This window comes from Hemibagrus wyckioides, linkage group LG21 (genome assembly GCF_019097595.1).
Source record: "Hemibagrus wyckioides isolate EC202008001 linkage group LG21, SWU_Hwy_1.0, whole genome shotgun sequence".
NCBI classification, from domain to species: Eukaryota; Metazoa; Chordata; class Actinopteri; order Siluriformes; family Bagridae; genus Hemibagrus; species Hemibagrus wyckioides.
In genome coordinates this window covers 3,042,326-3,068,746 of record NC_080730.1, presented here as the reverse complement: position 1 = coordinate 3,068,746, position 26,421 = coordinate 3,042,326, and the positions used below count along the sequence as shown (strand labels likewise).

Below are 26,421 nucleotides of genomic sequence, written 5' to 3'. Positions count from 1 at the left end.
GTACTGATAGATAGTACTAGTGCAGTATGAGAGTGTTATAGCATAATGTTATTGCAAATGATGTGAATGACCTCCTGTAATGTTCTCTTTGACCATGAATCTTTTGGAGAATGAGCTCCATTGAGTGGGTGAGACGGATTGTCCATGATGGACAGCAATTTCTTCAGTGACTTCCTGTTACTCACTGACTCTCCAGTTTTTGTCCAATGATACTGGACAAACAAGTCTGAAACATGTAGGTCCACCTCAAAATTTCGTGTCAGATACTACAGCACACCTTCAGTGGTCTTGATGGACGTCTTAGAGCTGGGAAACTACATGGAAGACCTAGACGATATTAGGCAGATGCTTTTAATATTATGGCCTTGGGCACTCATGACCCTGTCACTAGATCCCTGGTTGTCCTGCTTGGACCACTTTTGGTAGGTACTAACCTCTGCACCACTGCACATAAACATATATAGCCTATTTATAGCAACATGAACTGGAAGTAAAAACTCTTAAAACCATCCAATCCACTCAAACTTCCTGTCAATCCTGAACAGTCACTCGACATGCACCTTGTTTTTCAGGAAGTTCGCAGGTGAACTCGTTTCTCTCGCCAGCTGTTGCCGCTGTGCCTGTGACACTGAGATGAATATTAACGAGCCTGTAGTCTACCGAAGCACGTAAAAGCGATATATGGCAAGTTATAGGGAGTAACGCACATCTGCCGTCAACTACGGGCCGTCTTTACTGCGTCTTATATAAAGTGCATCTGTCAGTCGTTAATGATTGTAATTAGCAGGCTAATGTTCTAAAACGATAAGCGCCATTTTTCAGATTAACTGCGTTAAAAACGTGGAGCGTTTCAGCTCGCTTAACGAGAGAAACAGAAAGCTTTTCCTTCCAAAGGCAGAGCCAGAGCCAGACAGTATATAGGTAAGCACTCACTGATTGTTTCGAGTGAATTTGGAAATGAAAAAAAACAAAAAAACAGCACTGCCAACAGCAAGTCCCTAAATTCCAGCGCTAGACATTCGGTGGTAATTAAAACAAACTGTTATTATTAGGACCACCGACTCTCCCTTCAGCAAAACAAAAAAAAAAGATAAAGCACAACCCCAGATGACTCTAATCTGGAGCCGTCGAACTTCTCACAAACGTCGAAATTGCGAGTGGGAGAGAGGGACTTTGGTGGAGGAGAGGCAGAAATGAAAGGCTTCGGGTGTTCCTAATCTTTCATACAGCGACCAGCTCTGACTCTCTCTCTCTCTCTTTCTCTCTCTCTCTCCCCCTCTCTCTCTCTGAGAGGCTTATCTCTCTTTCCAGCTCTAATTTAGCAGATACGAGTCTGGCAGCTTCCACCAGCACTGTGGGAAGAAACTGTGCATAAACTCAGCACATGAACACGACGTGAACAGACGTTACACTGTAAAGCAAAGCATTACACCGAACGCAGCAATAAACACGGATAATACACCGCAACTCTAAACTCTAAACTGATTCAACATTTTACTGGGTTTTAAATGCTACACAAAATAGAAACTGATATTTCAGCACTTGTTATGTCTCTTCTGTAGTGATTTAGACAGCATCACTGGATCATCACTGGATCATCATCATCACTGGATCATCATCAAAACTGGATTATCATCACTGGATTGTCATCATCACTAGATCATCACTGATTCATCATCATCACTGGATCATCATCGTTGCAGGATCATCACCATCACTGGATCATCATTACTAGATCATTATCATCAGTGGATCGTCATTATCACTAGATTATCATCATTACTGGATCATCACCATCACTGGATCATAAAACTCACTAAATTATCATCATCATCATAGTCGCAGGATTATAATCATCACTGGATCATCACTGGATCATCATCATCATCATCATTGATCAATGTAGGTCTCATAAATCTCTAACTCCTGCAAGAGAAAACATCGTACTAAGATGAAATAAATACCTTTTTGCCATTTTTTTTATTTTAACACGTATTTTGTTTTTGTAACCAAACTCCATTTTAACCTCCGTCTACAGCATGGTGCGCTTCCCGCAGACGACTCTGCATCAAACTCGTTGGCTTGTTTGTTAGTTTTAGCTTAGCATGAGCATGAATCTCGGAGAAGTTTCCCGAAGGAAGTAGAGAAGACAGATCGGATGCTCGGGAAGAGCGCAGCTTCTCTTCCTCCTCGATTCGACTGCGGCACAGTTCATTAGTTCAGGTTACATAACTATGCTAATGACTTAATGGCTTTATTGAGCTGATCACAGCACGGGGATTTAACCGATTTTTCTTTTTTCTTTTTTTTTTTTTTAAAGGAATTATATCAACTCAAGAGGGGCTTTTTTTTTCATGTGTCTGATGAAATAATTAAAGCCCAATCCCTGATGCTGATGCACTGGTGATGAACCCCATGAACGTCCTCTGGCTTTTTTCTTTTTTCTCGCCGTTGATTTTTTCCTGCTCATTGCCCTGGAACTGAAAAGTTTGGGATTCAGTCCAGGAGGACATGCAAGGTGAGCTTATTTTAAGAGAAGTTTAATGAACTGTAATGTTCCTGTAGTGAAAGTCTCATTTATCTAATTGGTGGCAGTTTATACAGGTAGCGTGTGTGCGTGTGTTAGCATGCTGCACTGCTGCATCTCAGAGCAAACTCTCACTTTATCTAGCAAGGAATTAACAAAGTCTGGATAGAAAAATTACATTGGAAATAAACGAAGTGAATGGGTTGATAAAAGATCTCACTTTGGTAAATTTGCTAGCTAGCAAACTGACATTACATTAGCCATGTAGGTAGCTTTTGTATACACAATTTCTATATTAGCTAGCTACATGCATTCTTTCATGCTAGCTAGTAAAGCTACATTACAAGTTAGCTACATGTACATTATCTTGTTCAGTTATCCAGTAAGCAACGTTTATTTCTTTTTAAACTAGCAAGTAGAATTAGTTTGCTAAACTAGCAAGCTAGTTAAGCTTGTACATTAGCTTATAAAATCAGCTAGCTGCTTACGACTTGTATATTTGTTTTGAAATTAGCTAGCTAGGTAGGTTTTGTAAATTAGTTCACTGGTTAGATTTCTTCACCTACTTTTTTATTTACTTACATTTTTCAATTAGTTAGCTATTTAAGTTTTGTATCAGTTGGTTTAATTATGAAGCTAGACAAGCTTGTTAAAATAGCTAGCTAGTCAAGTTTTGAGTATAAATTTGTTAAATTTGCTGCATTTATTTTAGAATATTTGTTTTTAATGTACTACGGAGGTAGGTTTAGTAAATTAGCTTGTGAAATTAGTTAACTGTGAAACACAAAAATGCTGTTTTGTATGTTCACTTGTTAAAAATCAGCTAGCTAGTTCAGCTTTTAAGTATATTTGTTTTTAAATTAGCGACATTTGTAAATTTGTAAAAAGACGCAGAATGACAGAAGCTGATTTGTTTCTGAATCACTGACTCTGGAGTGGGTCTCCATGGAGGGATAATGTAATGTAATAATATGATATGATATGATATGATATGATATGATATGATATGATATAATATAATATAATATAATATAATATAATATAATATAATATAATATTTCACCCTTATTGCTGACACACTCATCGAACTCAAAACACTTGAAGGTGCAGTACATGTTTTTTAAATTCATTAAATAAATAAATAAATAAATAACATTTTTGAATAAAATTCTGCTTTTCTTTATTTCTTTCTTTCTTTATTTATTTATTTATGTTTTGTTTTACGTTACACTTTTTTTCAAATCCATCCCAAATCAAATTAATTATAATTAAAAAAAAAACAAAAAACAGAAGATATAATTATTTAGATAATTAAATAATTTGAATGAAAAAGAATAAAATAAAATGTTTTCTATTATAACGCTATGCTAAGCTGTGACTAACAAAAAGCACATTACTTCACTAAACCCCTTTTGGAAAACTGACATCTTGGAGGCGGAGCTTGGAGATCATTCATATATATCTGTAAAAAGCAAGATAGATCTGTAAAATAAGATCGACCTTATCTAATAGAGAAATCCTGAATGGTGTTTTGTTGCTGGTGTCTTTCAGTGACTCTACATGGTTTCTACATGTAGGTGTAAAAGTCTGCGACGAGGCTCTGCAGTTCACCACGGAAACCGCCGCCATTTCGGCTCTGTTTTCAGCTACGTGAAGAACGACCCACTGGGTACGAAAGTAATTATCTGTAATGATGAAGTCATCCTGCCTTACGATTTCATATAATTGGTTTTCTCAGCGCTGATACTGCAGAACCCATGAGACCTAGAACACACAGCAAAAGCACTTATTACTGCTGCCTTAATAACAAACCCACAATAAATCCGCCACCGCTCACAGCGCTAGCGACTGCTACTCTACCCGACGCCGCTGAGTTCACATTAACCACGCTGTTTATCCTGGTTATCACCTCAGGATTAGTCAAAACTAAGCTAAAGGACTGAGTTTGAGTTCAGATCTGCCTTACTGTTTATGTGTCACCAGACCTGAGGAGACTTTTTGTTGTTTTTCACACATTTTCCCTCATCATTTACCTCAGGAATACATTCGGACGTGTTCGGATATCAACACGCACAGCTCAGAGTGAAAAATAAATAAATAATAAAAGATTTGTGTGGAACATTTTCCTCAGAGTTGGTCAGGTAAGGAGATGTGAGCTTACAGAACCTTAGCATGGACGCTGACTAGCATTAGCTGTGTGTTAGCACCTTAATTTTACTCGTTTACATCAAAACATTATTTCCTTATTACTTTTAGCTACATACTTTTGTTATGTAACAAAAAAATTACATTATCAAATGAAGTTCAAAACATTTATCGCCTTTTTGTGTGCCTCTTAATTTAATCGAAAATAATTTTAGCATTTAAAACAAACGTAAGTTACTATTTAGTTTCAAACATTCGGATCAACTCGTTTCAATCCATAAGGCCTCAGTTGTTTTTTACAAGAATATGTTATAATTAGCCAGAATTAGCTAACAAAAGATGTCTGTGCATAAATATTGGCGCCCCCTATTACAATGTGGATTAAGACACTTCGGTGTTTCTTTAGCACTTTGAAGAGAAAAAAATTAGATTGTTATTTGTGATATCGGGATGTCATCGTCCACAGAAGCTTGATTTGTCATGTACTATATTGTTATTATGAGTAGCACAGCCAGTTTCATATATATATATATATATATATATATATATATATATATATATATATATATATATATATATATATATATATATATATATAAATGTAAAATTATCTTTCTTTTACCTCAAACATCATTCACACGCCTCGTACTTTTACTTGTTTGCAAAAAAATAAATAAAGATGTAATTTTGCTCAACCGTTAGCGCTGGTGATTTTGAGCAAATTTGAAATTGTACAAGTTTAAATTCCCTTTGGAAATCTTCCATCGAGAGTATATTCAAATCAACACAGAAATACACAAAAAACATCATTTTTGCAATGAACAAAATGAGGAGATTAAAAAGGATTAAAAGAAAACCTCATTTGCGAGAGCGCCAATCGTTTGGAAAAGAAAAATATCCTGCTTAAGTCAAAACTATACAGAATTCCTCATACCACATGTTTACTTCTTATTATATTTATCTCAGGTATGAACCTCATGTTAACGAAGGGTGCCAATACTTCCAGAGTTGTCCAGATTGTTTAATAGGAAAAGAATAAAAGGAAAGAATAAATGTCACGTATTTTCAATTGGCAGGTAAAAACAAAAACAAAAAATAGCAGCAATTTGATCTCAATTGACCACAAAGCCGAGCTCCGGGGTTCACGTGGCACAAAGCGAAGTCCAGGTGCTTCCATTTGCGGCTTGATGAGAGTTTGGCAAAGCTTTCAGAGCGCTCACTGGCACCGAGGCGACGTCTCATCATCATCAGTGCAGATTAAAAATGAAGCCAGCATCTGCAATTTTTCAGCTCGTATCCCCGGAGAGGGTTTTTTTTTGTCATATTTCTTTTATTAAACAATGCACTTGTAAAGTTTGTAATCATCAGTTTACTAGCGGAGACGTGTTTATTTCTAGGACGTGATGTAGGTGGAAAGATCCATTCTCTGAGATATGAGTTATTACATCATCAATGAAATCGTCCGAGTTAGGAGATACAAAGTGGTTTCAAGTGCAGCTGCGGTTCAGGTTAATGCGATAACTTGCATTAACCTGCGAAACCATGCGAAACGGCGTCTACGTGGACTTCAATAAAATGTGTAAGGTGGAATATGTTGAGAATATGTGATATGGCGATTGATAAGTTATCTGATTGGCTGAGCTATTGTGATGTAAAATAATCTTTTATTTATTCAAGATTCAAGATTCAAGAAGCTTTATTGTCATTTCAACCACATATAGCTGACGCAGTACACAGTGAAATGAAACACCGTTTCTCCAGGACCTGGTGCTACAGAAACATACAACAACAAAGTTCAACACAAAACACCACCACAGAGCTAGGACAGAAGATTGTCTTAGCCACGTAAAGTGCAAAGTGTGCAGCTAGGTGCAAACAGAGCATAGACAAGACAGTGCAAAAGACAATAAATACAAGAAAGACAACACAAAAGAACACAGGACACTTAGCGCCGAAAAGAAAGAAAAGAACGTGTGTAATGGAATGTAAGTGAAATAAAATAAGATAAAGTGAAATGATGTAAAAAAGTATTGTGCAAGAATATTGTGCAAAAATACACAGCAGCGGTTGAGGTAGTGCAAATAGAAATAAACATAAATATGACTATAGCAGCGGATGACAGGTTGAGGTAGTGCAATAAGTAATGAACAACATAAATTATGTGTGTGCGTGTCCACACAGTCAAGAGAGAGTGTGTGTGTATCTGTGTGTGAGAGAGACAGAGAGTTGATATACAGTTCAGTCCTGAGTGAGAGTGTGTGTGTGTGTGAGAGAGTGTAGAACAGTTCAGTCCTGAGTGAGTGTGTGTGTGTGAGAGAGTGTAGAACAGTTCAGTCCTGAGTGAGAGTGTGTGTGTGTGAGAGAGTGTAGAACAGTTCAGTCCTGAGTGAGAGTGTGTGTGTGTGTGTGTGTGAGAGAGTGTAGAACAGTTCAGTCCTGAGTGAGAGTGTGTGTGTGTGAGAGAGTGTAGAACAGTTCAGTCCTGAGTGAGAGTGTGTGTGTGTGAGAGAGTGTAGAACAGTTCAGTCCTGAGTGAGAGTGTGTGTGTGTGTGTGTGAGAGAGTGTAGAACAGTTCAGTCCCGGGTGTTGAGGACCCTGATGGCATGAGGAAAGAAACTGTTACACAGTCTGGTTGTGAGGGCCCGAATGCTCCGGTACCTCTTTCCAGATGGCAGGAGGGTGAAGAGTGTGTGTGAGGGGTGTGTGGGGTCAGCCACAATGCTGTTAGCTTTATGACGTGTTATCTTGAAATTATCAAGATTTGAAAACACAAGGAGAATTCAGACAAAGTAAAACCGGTTGGTAACAGTTTGGGGATGACCGCTTCCTGTTCCAACATGACTGCACAGCAGTGCACAAAGCAAGGTCCATAAAGACATGGATGAGTGAGTTTGGTGTGGAGGAACTTGACTGGCCTGTGCAGTGTCCTGACCTCAACCCCATAGAACACCTTTGGGATCTTTGCTTCTCATGGAACGGTCAATAAACACACTCCTAAACCTTGTGGAAAGCCTTCCCAGAAGAATTGAAGCTGTTAGCAAAGGGTGGGACAACTCCATATTACATTCATGTGCATGTGAAGGCAGAAGTCCCAGAACTTTAGGCAATATAGTGTATATATATTTCTATTGTGGTTGTTTCTAATCATTTGTACGTCTTCTATTAAACTTCTTCTTCTTCTACACTAAATACCTGAAGTCATCCTGCAATATTTATTTTCATTTATTATATTTTTTCGTCTGCATCTTCAGTTTGTCTGGATTTATTTTTTGATTGCTTCATGCTTAATCTGGCTCTGTGGGACATGAAAACATGAACAAGCTGTTTCCACACCGGATGTGTTTTTCTGTTTTTAGCACTCTCGTTGTTTAACACAGCAGGTTTGCTTTACCCCACACCCCACATGATGAGTTTTATATATCTATCTATTCTGGTGTGTTAACGGGGTTTGGACCGTAATTTTGTGCAGCTAAAATTCTGAAAACTCACTTAATCCACACAGAACTGAGCAGATGGATGTGCTTTCCTGAACACATGTGCTGGATGATGCTACAGAATAATAGAGAACGTTTAATATTTATTTAATTTTATTTGTTCTTTTTAATTTTAATTATTGTTATTCGGCTTGGATTTGAAACAAACAAACAAATGTATTTATTTATTTGTTTATCTATTTATTTATTTATTTATTAATAATAATAATTATAATAATAATAACAATGTTATTTATTTACTTTTTAATAACAAGAATTTTTTTTAATTTATTTGTTTATTTTATTTATTTTATTTATTTATAATTGGAGGGTATTTTTCTTCTTAACAAAACTTAAAAAAAAAAAACCTATTCTATTTTCTATTTCTTTTATTTATTTCTTCTCTATCTATCACACAATCATAACTAGTAATAGGCATACTTTCATCATCGACTTTTCGGATGCTCGCCTCATAAGACTGACATAAGCGCATTATGAACGTGACATTACAGATGTGTCACGGAAATAGTAGCTGAAATAACGTCTGCTGTTCTGAGGGATGTGATTTTAGATCTCAGCACCAAAAAATGCTGATAAGATTTACATCGTGTTTTATGAAGGATGAAGAAATTACGGCGCATACTGTGGTATGATTGTTAGAGCGATGTTTCATTTTTACCTCACAGTTTCCACACAGCACTTCAGGACAGCTTAGCTAAAGCTTACTACGTCAGAACATTTATAAACTAAACGGCTATATTTGACACACGTGCTAAAAGACCAAGGGATTTTTTGATTTATTAGTAAATAAATCAGGAATAAAGGCTCAGTATCTGTGGAATAGTTCATATGATCATACAGTCAGATGTAAAGCTGGGGAAGAAAGGAAAATATCCCAAGCCGTCATGCCGCAGTCTTGATGAGATCATGGATTGTGACACTCTTATGTCACGGCGCTCAGGTGAAGCGTTATTACATAATCTCGAGCGTCTGCTGACTTCCCGCCGACAGCAGGGCTAACTCTGATCAAAAAAAACCATCCCTCGCTCTTTCTCTGACTCACGCGCTCATCTGCTCAGCCAGACTCATATCCGTTTTAAAAGGCTGCAGCTTCCAGACGGGAAAAACGGAAAAGTCACGGAGGCCGTCACCGTCACCTGGAGCCCAGGTGGAAGAGACGCTAGCTGACAGCAGAGATTTCTTTTTTTCCCCTCCCCTTGTCTTCTGTCTTCTGCAGCATGGAAAGTCATCCTCTGGTGGAACAATAAAGCCGCTCTAAAAATCCCCAGTGAGACTGCTTGTTATCTAGCGACGAGACATCTTAACTGTGGATCGAGCGGTGGGAGGAAGGGTTGGAGCTCTGCGGGGGAAACGGAGGCGCACACTTCTCCCGACACATTAAGATGTCTAACGGCAATTGTTCTTGGTGAGGCTGTGCTCTCCTGCTGAGGAGGAGGACTTGAGGGTTTTATGTGGAAATGAACGCCGGTTTGAAGGACGTGAAGGACGGGGACTTTCAGGTGCGTTCGGGATCGGCTTTAAAGTCTCACGTGGAACCGAGAAGGTTCTGGGCTGCTCTTGTTGACAGGACGCCGTTTATCCCGAACAGACAGCTTGGAATCTCGGTTACCAATTATCAGAATTCGAACTCATGTCAATCTTTTGTGATAATAATGCAAATTCGTTTCACAAGATCTTTATATTCAATAAAAGAATTTCAAAAACAACCTTGATTTCATTCCTTCACAAACAGTCCACTCATCTGATTGGATGAGCGGCTTTCCAAAAGGGCTGATGTTTCATATTTCTTTCAATTTTTCAAATTTCAATTCCAGTCAAATGAAGGAGAAAGCTCTCCGTGTTGTTCCGCTGTAAGAAGATCATGAAAAATGAGTTCCTCTTAACACGCCAGCTGGAGAGTTTTATTCCTCTCCTACCTTCAACCTCCTACCTCCAAACCTCCTAGTTTGCAAAAAAAGAAAAGAAAAAAATACAATTTTCATTAATTAGAGAATTTTCTGGAACACTCACAAGACATTTTGTATATATAGAATATTTCATTTATATTTATATTACATTTATATTTCAAATACATTTTGTACTTTTGAATACATTTTGTGTGTGTATATATATATATATATATATATATATATATATATATATATATATATATATATATATATATAAATATATATATACATATATATATATATAGACTATTTCATTTATTTTTCATTTATATTTATTTTTCTTGTAATTTGGATCAGTCTCTGGCAAAAGAATTTTTTTATCTTAGATCTAAGATAACTATCTTATCTTATCTGATCTTATTTTAAGATAAGATCCCATTCTTGCTTATGCTATATAGAAAGAGTCACAGCCTTTCCCTCATCAGCTTCTCTTCTTTCTCTCTTGGTGTGGAAAAGAGAGAGAGAGAGAGAGAGAGAGAAAGAGAGAATAAATCTGAGATTTCGTGAGGCGATGAAACAGAGTTACTATTAACACAAGATGTTGTACTCCTCATCTGCCTCAGCAATTTGCAGATGATTCAATTTTTTTATTATTAAGTTTAAAAGTTCCTGCACGTTCCATTTTCACTCATGCTGCAGCAGCTACACTATATTGCCAAAATGTAGCATAGTGTAGTCCCGCAGTCTCCACTCTAATTCAAGTTCCTCCACAACAAACTCCCTCATCCATGTCTTTATGGACCTTGCTTTGGTCACTGGTGTGCAGTCATGTTGGAACAGGAAGGGGTCATCCCCAAACTGTTCCCACAAAGAGCATGAAATTGTCCAGAATGTCTTGGTATGAAGCTGAAGCATTAAGAGTTCCTTTCACTGGAACTAAGGGGCCGAGCCCAACCCCAGAAAAACAACACCTCAATGATTTGGAGGGGTGTCCCAATACTTTTGGCAAATAGTGTTTGGTTATATGCATAGCTACTGTGTTACCATAGACACCATAACGTATTAGAACGACCGTTTTTTGTATAAACCTGCGATTCCATGCTGTTTTACAGAGAATGAATCCACACTTTCTGACCAATCAGAAGCCAGAATTCTTGTTGCTCATTGTGATTTCCTGTATTTCTGACCAACGATTAAAAAATCAACACTTTTTTTGCATGTGCAGTGTTAATGACCTTGGTTTAAAATCAGTTAGATTAGTTTCCCGTTGGTCTTTATTTGAGATTTCAAACTGGATATAATTAAAATCCACAAGCAAAAACAGATCCAGATGATCGATGCCATCATGTCGGGTCCCAGGATGTTTTTATTGGAATCGTATCATCACACAGTTTCACACTTAGACTGAAGGATTGTTTAAATTAATTAAAACCGGATTTTTTTCTTCCTCAGCGTCTAACGCTGACCTTTGACCTTCTGTTTATTTACATAAACGCTTTATTTCTCCGTAGTCTTTCTTCAACGCTGCATCCTGTCAGCGAATCATTTTTTCTCTCTCGCTCTCGCTCTCCTGCAACCTGGTGTTTCTTTCTTTAGGCTTTTTCCTCCTTCTAACGAGGTCCGACGTAAAATTGGGTCTCAGCGGACGTGCGAGATGTAAATCCCGGAGGATTGGTCGAACCCCAGGAGTGTTTCAGTCTCGTGCTTCTGAGGACAAACACACGCATCACGCTGAGGTTTTTAGCTGCCATCAGTCACCGGATTTGCTGCGTGCTTCTTTTTTTAGGGAACCACACAGAACACGAGAGAACAGATCCACAGCCAGATGCACTGCAGGACGAAACGAGAGAGCACTTTATCTACATTAAAGAGGCTTAGGTTCTTACTTTCTGCTTCCGGAGTCTGTCCTGGGAACGCTGCGAGTGAGGCGGGAATCAGGGGTGTGAGGATCTTTCCCTGAATTGTTAAAATAAAATGAACGTTTTTGGTTAAATATCATGAGAAGTTCAAGTTCAACTGAAGTAGAAGTAGAAAAAAAAACAGAACAGAAAAACCTGAGAATCTATCTATCTATCTATCTATCTATCTATCTATCTATCTATCTATCTATTTTTAAACCTAGCTTTAATGGAGAAGTTGCATGACTTAGATAGATAGATAGATAGATAGATAGATAGATAGATAGATAGATAGATAGATAGATAGATAGATAGATAGATAGATAGATAGATAGATAGATAGAAACAGAATATTAGACTCATGCTGTTATAGAATCAGACAATCATGTGGCAGCAGTTCAGCACATAATGCTTGGGGAAAGAGAGCAGGTGATTTTTCTCTGATCTTTATCCTGTTCTTGTTTGACAGGAGAGGAACCCGGTGTGGTCTCCTGCCTGACCGCTCCACTGGTGTGTGTGTTGAGATGTTTTCCTGCTCATCACAGTTGTACAGATCGGTTACTTCATTCGACTTCTGTTATAAGGTGGGAAAAATGTGCTACATAGATGCTTCTCTGCCCGTATTTTTAGCAAGAATCTCATCTAACTGTGCTGAGTGGTGTGTATTTTTGAAACAGCGATCTTTATAATCAGCGTTCTAGATCGAACAAAGCAAGTGAACACTTTTATATGCGGTATATAAACTGAATAAGTGTTAATTTGTTTACTGTGAGCAGCCATGTTGATTTGATGCAGTCATCGAGCATCAGACGCTAATTCCTCCACCCACACACTGCTACACACACGAGGCCCGATAAAGGGATTAAAGTGAGCTGGTGGCTGAGCGAATATAACCTGCACATGTGTGTGTGTGTGTGTGTGTGAGAGAGAGAAAGAGAAAGAGCCTAAATAATGCATGTATGATCATAGACGTGGTCTTCAGCTCCCGTGAAGGACGGCGTGGAATATTTGCAAACTGTCTCAAGTTGTTTGGAATTTCAGATGAGGATGTGGACGAGTGCGAGGGCTGTTGGAGGACGGCCGTTACACAGTTGCGTGCCGAGACGAGTGCAGAACCCGAGCTGGTAGTCGTCTGAGCCGGACCTTCCGTGACTTCCTCACAGACCCCCTGCTGAGGCAGAGACGCCACTCTCCCTCTCACAAGCATTAAAATAAGATGAGTTCCAGCCACGAGGGAGAATAGTGTACATCTGTGAGCGGCTCACTCTGAAGTGCTGCACGCGCTCAGACTCACTCACACGCAGGTCACGCACCAGGCAAAGTGTGACGGCTTACCTGCTCGGGAGAACCGGCAGCAATGAGCAGGTGTGTGTGTGTGTGTGTGTGTGTGTCCAAACTCAAACTCACTGACAGACCACACACTATACCAGAACAGAATAATAGTCTGATACACATGCACACACACAGTCGTGGATAGATAGATAGATAGATAGATAGATAGATAGATAGATAGATAGATAGATAGACAGACAGACAGACAGACAGACAGACAGACAGACAGACAGACAGACAGACAGACAGACAGATAGATAGATAGATAGATAGATAGATAGATAGATAGATAGAAGGCAAATAGACATACAGACAGACAGACTTACAGACAGAGAGAAATAGATAGATAGATAGATAGATAGATAGATAGATAGATAGATAGATAGATAGATAGATAGATAGATAGATAGACAGACAGACAGACAGACAGACAGACAGACAGACAGACAGAGGGCAGATAGATAGACAGACAGACTGATAGATAGCTAGGTTTAAAAATAGATAGATAGATAGATAGATAGATAGATAGATAGATAGATAGATAGATAGATAGATAGATAGATAGATAGATAGATAGATAGATAGATAGATAGATAGATAGATAGATAGATAGATAGATAGGTCACCTGATCCGCACTTGTTTAGAGCAGATTCTCTGCTCTTCTCTGCTCTGCTCTGGTTGGTGTAAGCCCCGCCCCCTGCCTGCCTCTTTGTCTAATGTTGGCGTGTGACATTTTAAAGGTGTTGCGAGTTTCTTCCTGCACATTCATTATCAGTGACAGGACGTCTCTTCCTGCAGCTATTTGGGGACAGAGCGCTTTTATTCTGTCAGACATCCAGCTGAAAGCCAGCACAGTGTGTGTGAGAGGCGCAGCTGAGTGTGTGAGAGCAGAGCAGTGTGTGTGAGAGTTTCAGTGTGTGTGAGAGCAGAGCAGTGTGTGTGAGAGTTGCAGTGTATGTGACAGTCGCAGAGCAGTGTGTGTGAGAGCAGAGCAGTGTGTGTAAGGGCAGATCAGTGTGTGTGAGAGTTGCTGTGTGTGAGAGTTGCAGTGTGTGTTGTGTGAGAGCAGAGCAGTTTGTGTGAAAGACCAGAGCATTGTGTGTATAGGTGCAGTGTGTGTGAGAGCAGTGTGTAAGAGCAAAACAGTGTGTGTGAGAGTTGCAGAGCAGTGTGTGTGACAGTCGCAGGGAAATGTGTGTGAGAGCAGGGAAATGTGTGTGAGAGCAGAGCAGTGTGTGTGAGAGCAGAGCAGTGTGTGAGAGCAGAGCAGTGTGTGTGAGAGCAGAGCAGTGTGTGTGACAGTCGCAGGGAAATGTGTGTGAGAGCAGAGCAGTGTGTGTGAGAGCAGTGTGTGTGAGAGCAGAGCAGTGTGTGTGACAGTCGCAGGGAAATGTGTGTGAGAGCAGAGCAGTGTGTGTGAGAGCAGAGCAGTGTGTGTGAGAGCAGTGTGTGTGAGAGCAGAGCAGTGTGTGTGAGAGCAGAGCAGTGTGTTAAACACTTCACCACTTCATCTGGAAACATGATTTTACTTTATTAAAAAAAAACTTTAGCTTTTATTAGTTTATTATTTATTTTACTTTCATATTCCTTTCATAATACCTTTATATCATTATAATTGTGCTGTTATACATTTTAATTTTAATGTTTAATTTAATTATAAAATAAATAAATAATAAATTAATTCTTGCTGTATTGTATTATTTGCCTTATTTACAAATGTATATTTAATTGTAGTTTTTTTTTTTCACAAAGCATTTTATGTTATTATTATTATTATTATTATTATTATTATTATTATTATGGTGCATATATTTAATATCTCTTAACTAATTATTTTATTTTATCTTCTGGATATTGATATACCTTTTTATTCTTTGTTTGTTTTCATTTTTTTCTACTGCAGGCAAGAACGCTCTCTCTCTCTCTCTCTCTCTCTCTCTCTCTCTCTCTCGCGCTCTCTCATACACACACACACACACACACACGTCAACAGTTTTCCCAGCCTACTCAAAGGGAAGGTGAAGGTTTGTCTGCTTGCCGATCTGTTTTCACTAAAATAGTCCCAGTGACATTCAGAACACAGCGTAGCTCACAGTGTAGCTCTCTCACTACATATATATACATATACTGTATATATACCTCTTGTAGTGTCTCATCTTAAACAGTTTCATTTTCTGAATGCTGTTTCTGTTGAAAATTAATCTAATCCATCCAGTCCAGAGATCTCCTCACTTCCTCTCCTTTCAGACTAAAGCCTCTCTTCAGACAAGCTTCCAGTCTTCCATCAGCTTCCCTCTAACACACAGTGGTTCACACATTCTGGACCTGGTCTTCATCCATCCATCATCCATCCCTGCCGTGCCGTGCCTGCCACCATCTATTTTAACCCCTCAAAGACTTTCTTAGTCCTCCACTCTTTCTCTTCTCTTTCTTTTTCTCTTCTACACCAATCAGGCATAACTTTATGATCTAATATTTTGTTGGTCCCCCTCTTGCTGCCCTGACCCGTAATACACTTTGACCCCTTTCTATCAGAACCAGCATTAACTTATATAGCAATTTGACCAACAGTAGCTTGTTTGTTGGATCGGATCACACGGGCCAGCCTTCTCTCCCCACGTGCATCAATGAGCCTCGGCCGCCCATGACCCTGTCACCAGTTCACCACTGTTCCTTCCTTGGACCACTTTTGATAGATACTGACCACTGCAGACCGGGAACACCCCACAAGAGCTGCAGTTTTGGAGATGCTCTGATCCAGTGGTCTAGGCATCACAATTTGGCCCTTCGTCAAACTCGCTCAAATCCTTATGTCCATTTTTCCTGCTTCTAACACATCAACTTTGAGGACAAAACGTTCACCTGCTGCCTAATATATCCCACCCACTAACAGGTGCCATGATGAGGAGATCATCAGTCTTATTCACTTCACTAGGCACTGGTCACAATGTTATACCTGATCAGTGTATACTGTGTTCATTGAATCCATAGTATTTCAGGCCAAATAAAACCAAATGAAGAATTCAGAGCAAAATTAATTCACTGTGTTGGGAAAAAGTCACATGACCTATAAGTTATAATATAATAAAAATAATAATGTACTACATATAAAAAAAAACTTTACATTAACATAAATTATTTATGGGTGAAATCCACAAGGGGAAAAAAAATCAAACGTACACTACACGGGTTTTACATTAGTACTACATTTGCATGAAAATAAACAAAAACAAGCACATGACCTACATGAGAATAATAAACATTTCAAAACAAACGACAGACGAGTAAAATAAACAGGACATGAAAAAAATGAAAAAAAAAAACCTGCACTGCGTGTGAAAGTAAACGCATAATGTGAGAAAATGAAAGAAATACGGGCGGAAAATTAAAATTAACATGAAAAGAAATTAATTATGTGGAGAAAAAAAATCAGGTGTAAATAAAAACACATGACCTACATGTGGGGGAAAAGTGACATAAAAAAAAAATTGTGAGGGGGAAAAAAAAGGAAAAATACAACCATGATGAAGGAATTGTAGGGGGGGGGGATAATAATAAAAAATAGATTTAAAAAAATTAAAATTAAAAAAAATAAAATAATAATAATTAATTAATTAAGTAAAAATAAACAAGAAAATAAAATGAAAAATATATAAAATTACATATAAATAAATAAATAAATAAATAAATAAATAAAAGACAGATAGAAATAATATGTGAAAAACATTCAGCTCAATATAATAATAATAATAATAATAATAATAATAATAATAATAATAATAATAATAATAACAGCACTGCTGTGAAGACGTTTAGACTGATGAAGTGCCGAAAGCTTATTTTTAGACTCTTATGATCCTCAGTGCTGCTGTCAGATTGCGAGTGTGTGTGTGTGAGTGTGTGTGTGTGTGTGAGTGTGTGTGTGTGTGTGTGTGTGTATGTGCGTGTGTGTGCGTGCGTGCTGTGATTGCCTCCAAGCCTTTACAAGCCCTCATGCGTTTGTAATTGGCCAAGTACACTTTGATTAGGCAATAAAAATGTAAATCGCCCCGGAGGAATACACTAATCACTGATCAGGGTGGAGATCGGACTAATCCACTGTGACAGGATGGAGTTTGTTTCCTTTTTATTATTTATTTTTTTTATTTATTTTATTTATTTATTATTTGCAAATCGAGTGCCGAAAAAAAATGCCTCACTAAAACCGGTGAGGATGTTGAAGTTATTAATATGCAGAAAACAGATGCACATGTGAAACTACTTAAACACTTCACAATCATTCATGTTTATGAAGCATGAAAGGTTTCCAAAGTACAGATTACATTTAAGCCCTTCAGCTGACATAAACCTGTCATAAACACTGCATTTGTCAATTTTGCTATGAATGTCTATAATAAGTGAGTCGAGTGATGAAGATATTCCACATTCCTAACCTTTGTACAGTTACTTAACCCTATCACCTGACATAAACCTTTATAAGCGCTTATTCCAGCATGTCATACTAACACAACACCTAACTCAACTGACTTAGATAATCCTTTACATAAGGTTGTTATAACACTATATATATAACCTATATTTTTGTAACGATACTGTGCAGCATGTCATGTAAACTCGTCATGTGATCTAAACCACATGAAGCTTTATAAGTGCTTTATTCCATCACAGGTCCGTTGTCAGAAAAAAACTTTTGTTAATTTTTACATTAACATAACATTTAACCTATCTAAACATTTTTAAGCATTTATTCCAGCTCACATCAGCTATAATAAAGACTGCATGACATAGGCATTTATTGACAGTGTTTTGTTATACACTTTCCAGGTGTTCATAAGGTTCCATAACCCCTTCACCTGCCAGAAACCTACATAACATTTTTAAGCGCTTATTTCAACAAGCTCTTTTGTCATTTTGACATTAACATGAGTTGAAACTCGACTGACATAAGCTTGTTATTACACTTCTTAGCATTTTGTTGTGACACTATCCATGGTATGTAAGCCTAACATTATCATTTATAAATGCTTATACCAACATGTAAGCTGTCACAAAGACTACATTGTTTTGATCTGACATGATATTACATAACACCTACTTTCACTGGCATACATTAAACATTTGTTGACATAAGGTTGTTATTACACTTTCCAGCCTATTGCTATAACACTTCACAGGCCCTTCACCCAGCATAAACCTACATAAACACATAAACGTGCTTACTCCATAGACTGCTTTTGTCAGTTGTGACATTAACATAACATCTAACTTGACTGACTGTGATATTCATTGACATAAGGTTGTTATAACACTTTCAAAGCTGCCTGTTATTCTATTCAATGAAGCTAAGTTTTATATATGGATGAGGTGACCTAGGAAGAGACATTCACTGGGAAGTTGAGCAACACTACTATTACGAAAAATACACAAAGCTACACAATACGCTAAGTCAACTCATGAAGCATTATAACACAACAAGTTTCTGTTCTGCCTGATTCACAATTCATACCTGTATTCACAATGCGGACAGATTTTCTTTGCACATCTGGAAAGGTAGGTGGGGAAACAGTTCCTCAGCTCCTTGCCTAGCGCTGATTCTCTTTATTTAGCTCCAGGGTGTCACATCATCTCACCTCATGACAGATCAAATGCTCTCTCTCTCTCTCTCTCTCTCTTACTCTCTCGCTCTCTCTCTCTGTGTCTCTCTTTCTCTCTCTCTCTCTTTTTCTCTCTCTCTATCTCTGTCTCTCTCTCTGTGTGTGTCTCTCTCTCTCTCTCTCTCTCTCTCTTAAAAAGAATCTTGCTGATTAAGTCTCAATGGTTAATTTAAGAACTATATGCAAGGCTTTGCTAGCAAGCTAGCACAACAAGCTAACTGTAGTTATCTAGCTAGCTACATACATTCAGCAGAGGCAACAGAGAACATACAGTATAGCTTCGTCAAACTAGCTAAACACATTTTACATGACACAATCAGTTAGCATTTCTTTCTGATATACATTCTACATGCTAGGAGTTTTATTAGATAGCGGACTAGCAATGCACGCTAACCTGATAAATTCATTCAGCAGAGACAGCAAAAGTCATAGAGGCTCTTCAAACTAGCTAAACACAAATTACATAGCACAATCAGTGTGAAAATAGTTATATATGTACATGATATATGCTAGCAGGCTAGCAGCACAAGCTAACTGTAGCTATCTAGCTAGCTACATACATTCACCAGAGAATCACAAATTTACGTAACACAATCACTTCTAAAATATTTTAGATGTACATGCTATAGTACATGCTAGGCGTTGGATTAGCTTTGCTAGGAGACTAGCACTGAATGCTAACATGCTACATACATTCATAAAAGACAGAAGAGAGCATATAGCTTCTTTAAATTTAGTTAAACCCAAATTATCTAACACAATCAGTCTGATTATTTAAATGTACATGCTGTAGTACATGCTAGGCATTGTATTAGCTTTGCAAAGAGACTAGCAGTGAAAGCTAACAGTAGAAGCCATGTGCGCTACATTGCCAAAAGTTTTGGGACACCCCTCCAAATCATTGAGTTCAGGTGTTGTTTTTCAGGGGTTGGGCTCGGCCCCTTAGCTCCAGTGAAAGGAACTCTTAATGCTTCAGCTTCATACCAAGACATTTTGGACAATTTCATCCTCCCAACTTTGTGGGAACAGTTTGGGGATGACCCCTTCCTGTTCCAACATGACTGCACACCAGTGACCAAAGCAAGGTCCATAAAGACATGGATGAGTGAGTTTGGTGTGGAGGAACTTGACTGGCCTGCACAGAGTCCTGACCTCAACCCCATAGAACACCTTTTGGTTTATAACGGAGACTGTGAGCCAGACCTTCTCATCCAACATCAGTGCCTGACCTCACAAATGTGCTTCTAGAGGAATGGTCAAAAATTCCCATAAACACACTCCTAAACCTTGTGGAAAGCCTTCCCAGAAGAGTTGAAGCTGTTATAGCTGTAAAGGGCGGGACAACTCCATATTACATTCATGTGTATCTAAAGGCAGATGTTCCAAAACTTTTGGCAATATAGTGTAGCTTCTTTGAACTGTAGTTTCATCAGTCTAGAGAAGATTTTGTTCATTAGCTCGGTTTAGTACGATGTACTCTGGTGAAGAACTTCTCACACAGAGCCTTCACAGGTCTGCACTTTATCTGACCCTCTGAAACATCTTTCCTGCTTGACTCCTCTGTTCAGCTGGACAACAAAATCTGTGAACAAAGCCATAATTTCCAGCGGACTAACGACAGAGCCGAGTGGGATGCCACTGAGGAGAGGAGTTCTTTCTCCTCTCTTGTTGAAGGACAGGTGAAACCATGTCCCCTGAGAAAGACATAACCTCCGAATGAACCCACAGACATGACAGCTTCAACTATGCTCCCATCCTCATCCTCGTTCCTGGCTTGTTCGTGTTTTTTTTTTTTTTTTAAAGAAGAAAACCGCAGCCCTTTGACGACAGAGATAAAAGACGACGACGCTCACAAAACGCAGAACCCTCATGGAAATAATATGTGAAGTGTCAGAGCAACCTTTTCTTGTTCTTTTGTTTTTGTTTTTTCCTACAGCGTCAGCTCTCGACGTCTCGTTTCTTCTCGTAAAGAAGAGAGACAAAGGCTTTGATCGGGAATAAACGACTATAACGAGAGCACTGGAACTTCAGAGGCAAAGCGAGAACACACGTATTTATGGTTTTAAATAAATAATAATCTGAATATTTTTAAGCACCTTTACAGACGTGACTTGTATTTAATTAGCTACATTTTCTAAACAATGGCATTTTCCATTTATGTTACATAATCCACTCGCTCAGATGACAGGAATATATTTATTTATTCATTCATTTTTTAAATATAATTTTAATCAGTAATATTTTAGGCAAATGTTCAAACCCAAGAGAAATTTTTTCAGGATTTTTTTCAGAAGTAGCAGTGAAGCGGATGCTCTAACACTGGGGTCTTCACTCTTATCCGCAGCGGGCCCGTGTAGCTTCAGGCTTTCATTCCACCTGAGCATTTGATTTGATTTGTTTAATCAGTTCACTTTATTCTCCAATCAGCTCTCATCGTGTCTGTAATGAAACCCTGGAGCAACACCAGCCCTTTTCTGAAAGCCCTCCTGCTTCAGCAGATCCAAAAAATATGTGTCAGAGAAATCCTTGCAATCAGTTATTTTATTTTATTTTATTTTGTTAAAATTTTATTATTTATAATTTTTTAAATATAATTTTATTTATTTATTTATTTGTGTGTTTGTTTTTTATTTTTTAATTTTATTTATTTATTTTTATTTTCTACAGTTTCACACACACTCATGTGCTGAATTCTCAGTTCTGATTGGTCGACTCATTCAAATATTTTAATGCTTAAATTATAGGGAATGATATGACAAGCTCTACATGACCGCATTTTAAAAATGTAAATAAAATAAAAAATATATATAAAATATATATAAAAATGAAAATATATATTAATATTAATATATTTTATTTTAAATAAATTTATTTTAAATATTTATTTTAAAATTAAAATACTAAAAGCCGTAAAGCTTTGAGACAGATAAATTTACACCTTGCCTGTTCTTAGGTATGTTGAGATGTTTTTTTGTCATCAAGAGACAGAAACAGAGGATTGTGAAAAAAGCAAAAGCAAAAACATATAAAGTATAACGTAATAAAAATTAATAAAATCCATTTTGGCATGCTGTTATAGGAAAATAATCATCTCCAAGGCTGAAACTGTGACTCAACATCATCAAACCATCATGTTAGATTTTTTTCCTAAAACAACACGACATAAAGATTTTAAATAATTTGCCGTTTAGACTTGGAAGAATTTCCGTCCCTAATAATTTTTTTTATTTTGTCCGTCCCTTGTGTATCCTGCACCTGCCGAGCACCAGAACCTGCAGCATGTTCACGGTGGTGTTGGATGACCGTCCTTCAGCCGGCATGAAAGTCCACGAATCTCCAGCCCCTTTGAACCGATTCCTGGCGTACGAGCAGACAGGTAACAATCATAAAAGGCTCCCTTGTGCGTGGCCGACATGCCCGCTAACCTGGGAATCGATTGAAAGCCCCCGTCTTTCTCCTCAGCGTCCGGCCCCTGTATCTCGGCATGCAAGTTAATCCTTCAAGAATCCGAAGGCAAATCAGAGGCGTCTATTGTTTTAACATGTTTAATGGCGTTTTCGCTGCCCTCTGAGAGAGGCTAAGCCTGTGCGTTGGGAGTATTGCTTGATATCCGCTGTAGAAATACGAATTTTTATTTTCGGTCACTGCACCTTTCTCTGCACAGGGCTGCTCTTTGTTGCACGGGGTTCGTTTGATCTATTCGAGAAAGTCACCGGTGGAACAGAGACGCCAGTTCCCAGGCAGGAAAAGCCTGCAGCTTCACACCTGCGTTGAGGGAAAAACACAGGGGCTGAAGTCAAAGGTCAAGAAGCTGAGCGTATTTTCCTGATTCGGAGCTGATATAATTAGGTTTCTGGTTGTAAAACAAATTGAAACAAATGTGAGTGAAGTTTCAGAGTCCGAGGCGGCTCTTTAACAGTCTCTAAACTTGTTCAAACACATTTTTCGATATTGCTTGAGTTAACCACCTCTGTTTTGTTTATTTTCTCTCTCTTCTGTTCAGCTTCAGACAAAAACAAAGACATTTACAATCGAATCCTGCCCAATACCATCCACTTTTATTGTTGTATATGAAATTATTATCATTTTATTCGTTCTAATCGTGTGTTTTGATCCACACTTTGCCCGTCGTGTACATCGCAGGTTCTATTTAAACAGCCCTATTAGTCCGTGGAACCCTACACTCCTCTATTAATTGTTATAAGGATGCTGTCTTGACCTCCCATCGGCAGCCGAGGATGGCAGCGCTGTCGGCTCACCAGGCTCCTGTCACTGTTATAAATAGCCACAATCAATGCCTCAGCTGGCTTTAGCAAGCTCACTAATTGCTTTAAGTGCCAAATATCACCTCGGAAAAAACTTTTCCTAGAAAGCTTTATGGTATTCTGAGAGAGGTAGCCTGTGATAAGTGATCATTTGTTTCACAGACGTTCCACATCATTAACCGCAAATACCTATAAACAGGTAAAATGATCATGATTGCCAGATCGCTGTGTTAAAAGAAGAACACAATAACCTCAGGATGTTCTGCTGGTGAGATGAAGTTAGTCGCTTTATTCCTCCTAAATCACAGCCATTACAGCATTTTGTCAGTTTAATCTAATGAATGATCATCAGGCTGCGAGTCTGATATAAAATGAGTCTGTTTGCTTTCAGCGTGTTTTAGACATCTGTTGGAGAACCTTACACAAAATTTTACTGGTTAAGCTGCTTTTTAGATAAACAAGCACTTGGAGCATCTCAGAGAGCAGAAATGGGTTTGAGATCTACATTTACTGTGAAGATATAAATATTTGTGTGGAAAACAAAATAACCGTTTTTGTTTTTCTGGAATTTTCTGTGAATATATCGCCACTAGTAGTCTAGATAAAAACAGAAATACTTCTGAAACATTCCCAAGTCCTGAGTGTCTACTTTCATATGAGCTTCATATTAACCTCCACTGTGGAGTGAGACATGACAAAGACACTCAGTCATCAACATGGACACGATAAAACCAGGAGGAAAATTCTAGTCTTTGGCCTCTGGGGAAGTACACACCTACCTTAAGTACATGTTTGCTAGTTGATGTATTAATTAACACGTAAGGCTTAAGTGCAGGTGCATACAAATAACATCACTGAATGTCTTTTTGCACTCCTTCTATCTCTTCAGATCCCACTGTAAGATTAATAAGAGCTCTTGCTGTCTCAGGGTCAAGGATCTGCTCCTTTACTTTTACTCCTTTAGTTCCTTCCTCATAGAGCAGGTTTGACTGAGCTTACTCCTCCATGTTAATTAAACACATAAACTAACAAACAGGTACTAATAAACATGTACTTAAGGAGGTCGTAACAACTGACGCATGAGTTCTTAAGAGTAGTTAAGGTTCGCTCTTCATTAGCTCGTGATTAGAACATGCCTTAACTCATCACTGCCTCCTGTTTTAGTTAGTATTAGTTTTAATTCAGGTATTTAGGTATTAGTGCATGATTCTTTTTGCACTATTAAACTTAATGCACTTTTTGCATTTTAACATTGTCAGTTTATATTTAACAAATTCAGGATGTCATGATGCTAAGTACTAGGGGTCAACAGTCCAGAGTAATGGAGAGTGTGGGAAAGAGGTAAAGAAGCGAGTGCAGGCAGGTTGGAGAAAGGTGTCGGGAGTTCTGTGTGATGGAAAAATATCAGCGAGAATCAAGGGGAAGGTGTACAGGACAGTGATGAGACCGGCCATGCTGTATGATTTAGAGGCAGTGTCACTGAGGAAGAGACAGGAGTCAGACCTGGAGGTAGCAGAGCTGAAGATGTTGAGGTTCTCTTTGGGAGGGACACGGTTGTACAGGATTAGGAACGAGTACATCAGAGGGACGGCTCATGTTGGACGTTTGGGGGACAAAGTTAGAGAGGCCAGATTAAGATGGTTTGGACATGTCCAGAGGAGGGAGAGTGAGTATATTTGTAGGAGAATGTTGGACATGGAGCTGCCAGGCAGGAGGCAAAGAGGAAGGTATATGGATGGACAAAATAAGGATATGAAGCTAGTGGGTGCAAGTGTTGAGGATGCAGAAGATAGGGATAGGTGGAGAGAGATGATTCGCTGTGGCTACACCTGAAGGGAAAAGATGAAAGAAAAAGAAGAAGAAGAAGAGAATGTCATGATGCTGAAAAAGTGTAAACTCCAGACTCCTGAAGACTTCCTGAAACAGTTACAGCTTGATCCCTGACCCTCACGAAGTCCTGACACTCCTGATTACCACTATAGAAAATTAATCAGCTCCATCAGACCAATTCCAATCCGAATCATCAAGGACGTTTCTACTTCGGAAGAAAAGTTGTTGAAAGACTGGAATGTTGGAATGTGTCAGGAGGCTTTCTAAAGTGTCGGGACTGTCAGCTGCGTCAGGCCAATAGTTTATAAATGAAAGCATTTCAGCGGCGCTGCTACTCTTCCTCAATCCTCCAGCAAGTCACAAAGAACTCCAGGGTGACAGCTAAAAATCCGCAAGCTTCTCTCTCGCAGCTGATAATGTCTGTGTTTAGGAGTCTGCTTTAAAAACAACACTCAACAAGAGCTTTAAGGGGAGATTACTGTGGAGAATCGCTCTCACAGCTCAGCAAAAGAAAGTTTGCTAAAACTTCAGAACACTGAAACAAAACTTTTAATTGATTCGGTAAATTAATTAAATCGTTCATTAAATTTTTCACTAAATTAAAAAAAACAATATGCTACATATGTGTATGTATTTTATTATACAATGGAAAAGTAAAACCGTTAAACCGATAATGATTCAGTACACTGCTAATCCAGTACTAATCATTTCATCACTGAATCAATTCGATTTGATTCAGATTCAGTCCAATATGATTCGGTTCATTGACTCAATGTAGGCAAGTTTGACTTATATTTTGACTTTGACTCAAGTGATACCTCATTAATTCTGTATTACTTTAATGTAAGGTACTTAATTTGCACTAATTATTTATTTATCATTATTTTTTATTATCATTTACAACCTGCATGTATATATTTCTCTAAAGCTGCTGTGTGTCTCAGTGCCCATTGTTTAAAAATGTGCTATACAAATAAAACTGAAATGAATTGAATTGAATTTATGCTTTTTTTTAAAACTGATGGTTATTTGTTTATATAAAAGCATGTGTTAGCTGTTACTATAGAAACAACATGAGAGACTAGAGACCTTAAATAAATGTCTCCTTATGGGTCAAGGCTCTGGGTCATTGACAGGAAGATCAGGGTTCAGGCCCCGAACACTGCCAAGCTGCCATCGTTGTGTCCTTGAGCAAGGCCCCCAACCCACCCTGCTCCAGGGGCGCTGTATCATATGGCTGACCTTGCGCTCTGACCCCAACCCCCAAGGATGGGATATGCAAAGAAAGAATTTCACTGTGCAGTATTGTATATGTAACAAATAAAAACAGCTTAAAGTTTTGTTTTAACCATTTTCAACCTTTGAAGCTGCTTGCACTGTTGTCA

At 38.3% G+C, this 26,421-nt stretch overlaps 1 long non-coding RNA gene across 2 annotated transcripts; it reads left to right on the top strand.

Moving 5' to 3' along the window:
* Positions 1-1,341: 1,341 nt before the first annotated feature.
* Positions 1,342-13,860, top strand: LOC131342239 (uncharacterized). 2 transcript variants are annotated; one of them, XR_009203006.1, is made up of 6 exons: positions 1,342-1,902; positions 2,039-2,223; positions 2,321-2,518; positions 4,079-4,196; positions 12,424-12,538; positions 12,996-13,860. It is a non-coding gene; the product is annotated as an uncharacterized LOC131342239 (long non-coding RNA). The 2 variants fall into 2 exon arrangements; XR_009203005.1 differs by having other exon boundaries at positions 2,039-2,518.
* Positions 13,861-26,421: the final 12,561 nt, after the last annotated feature.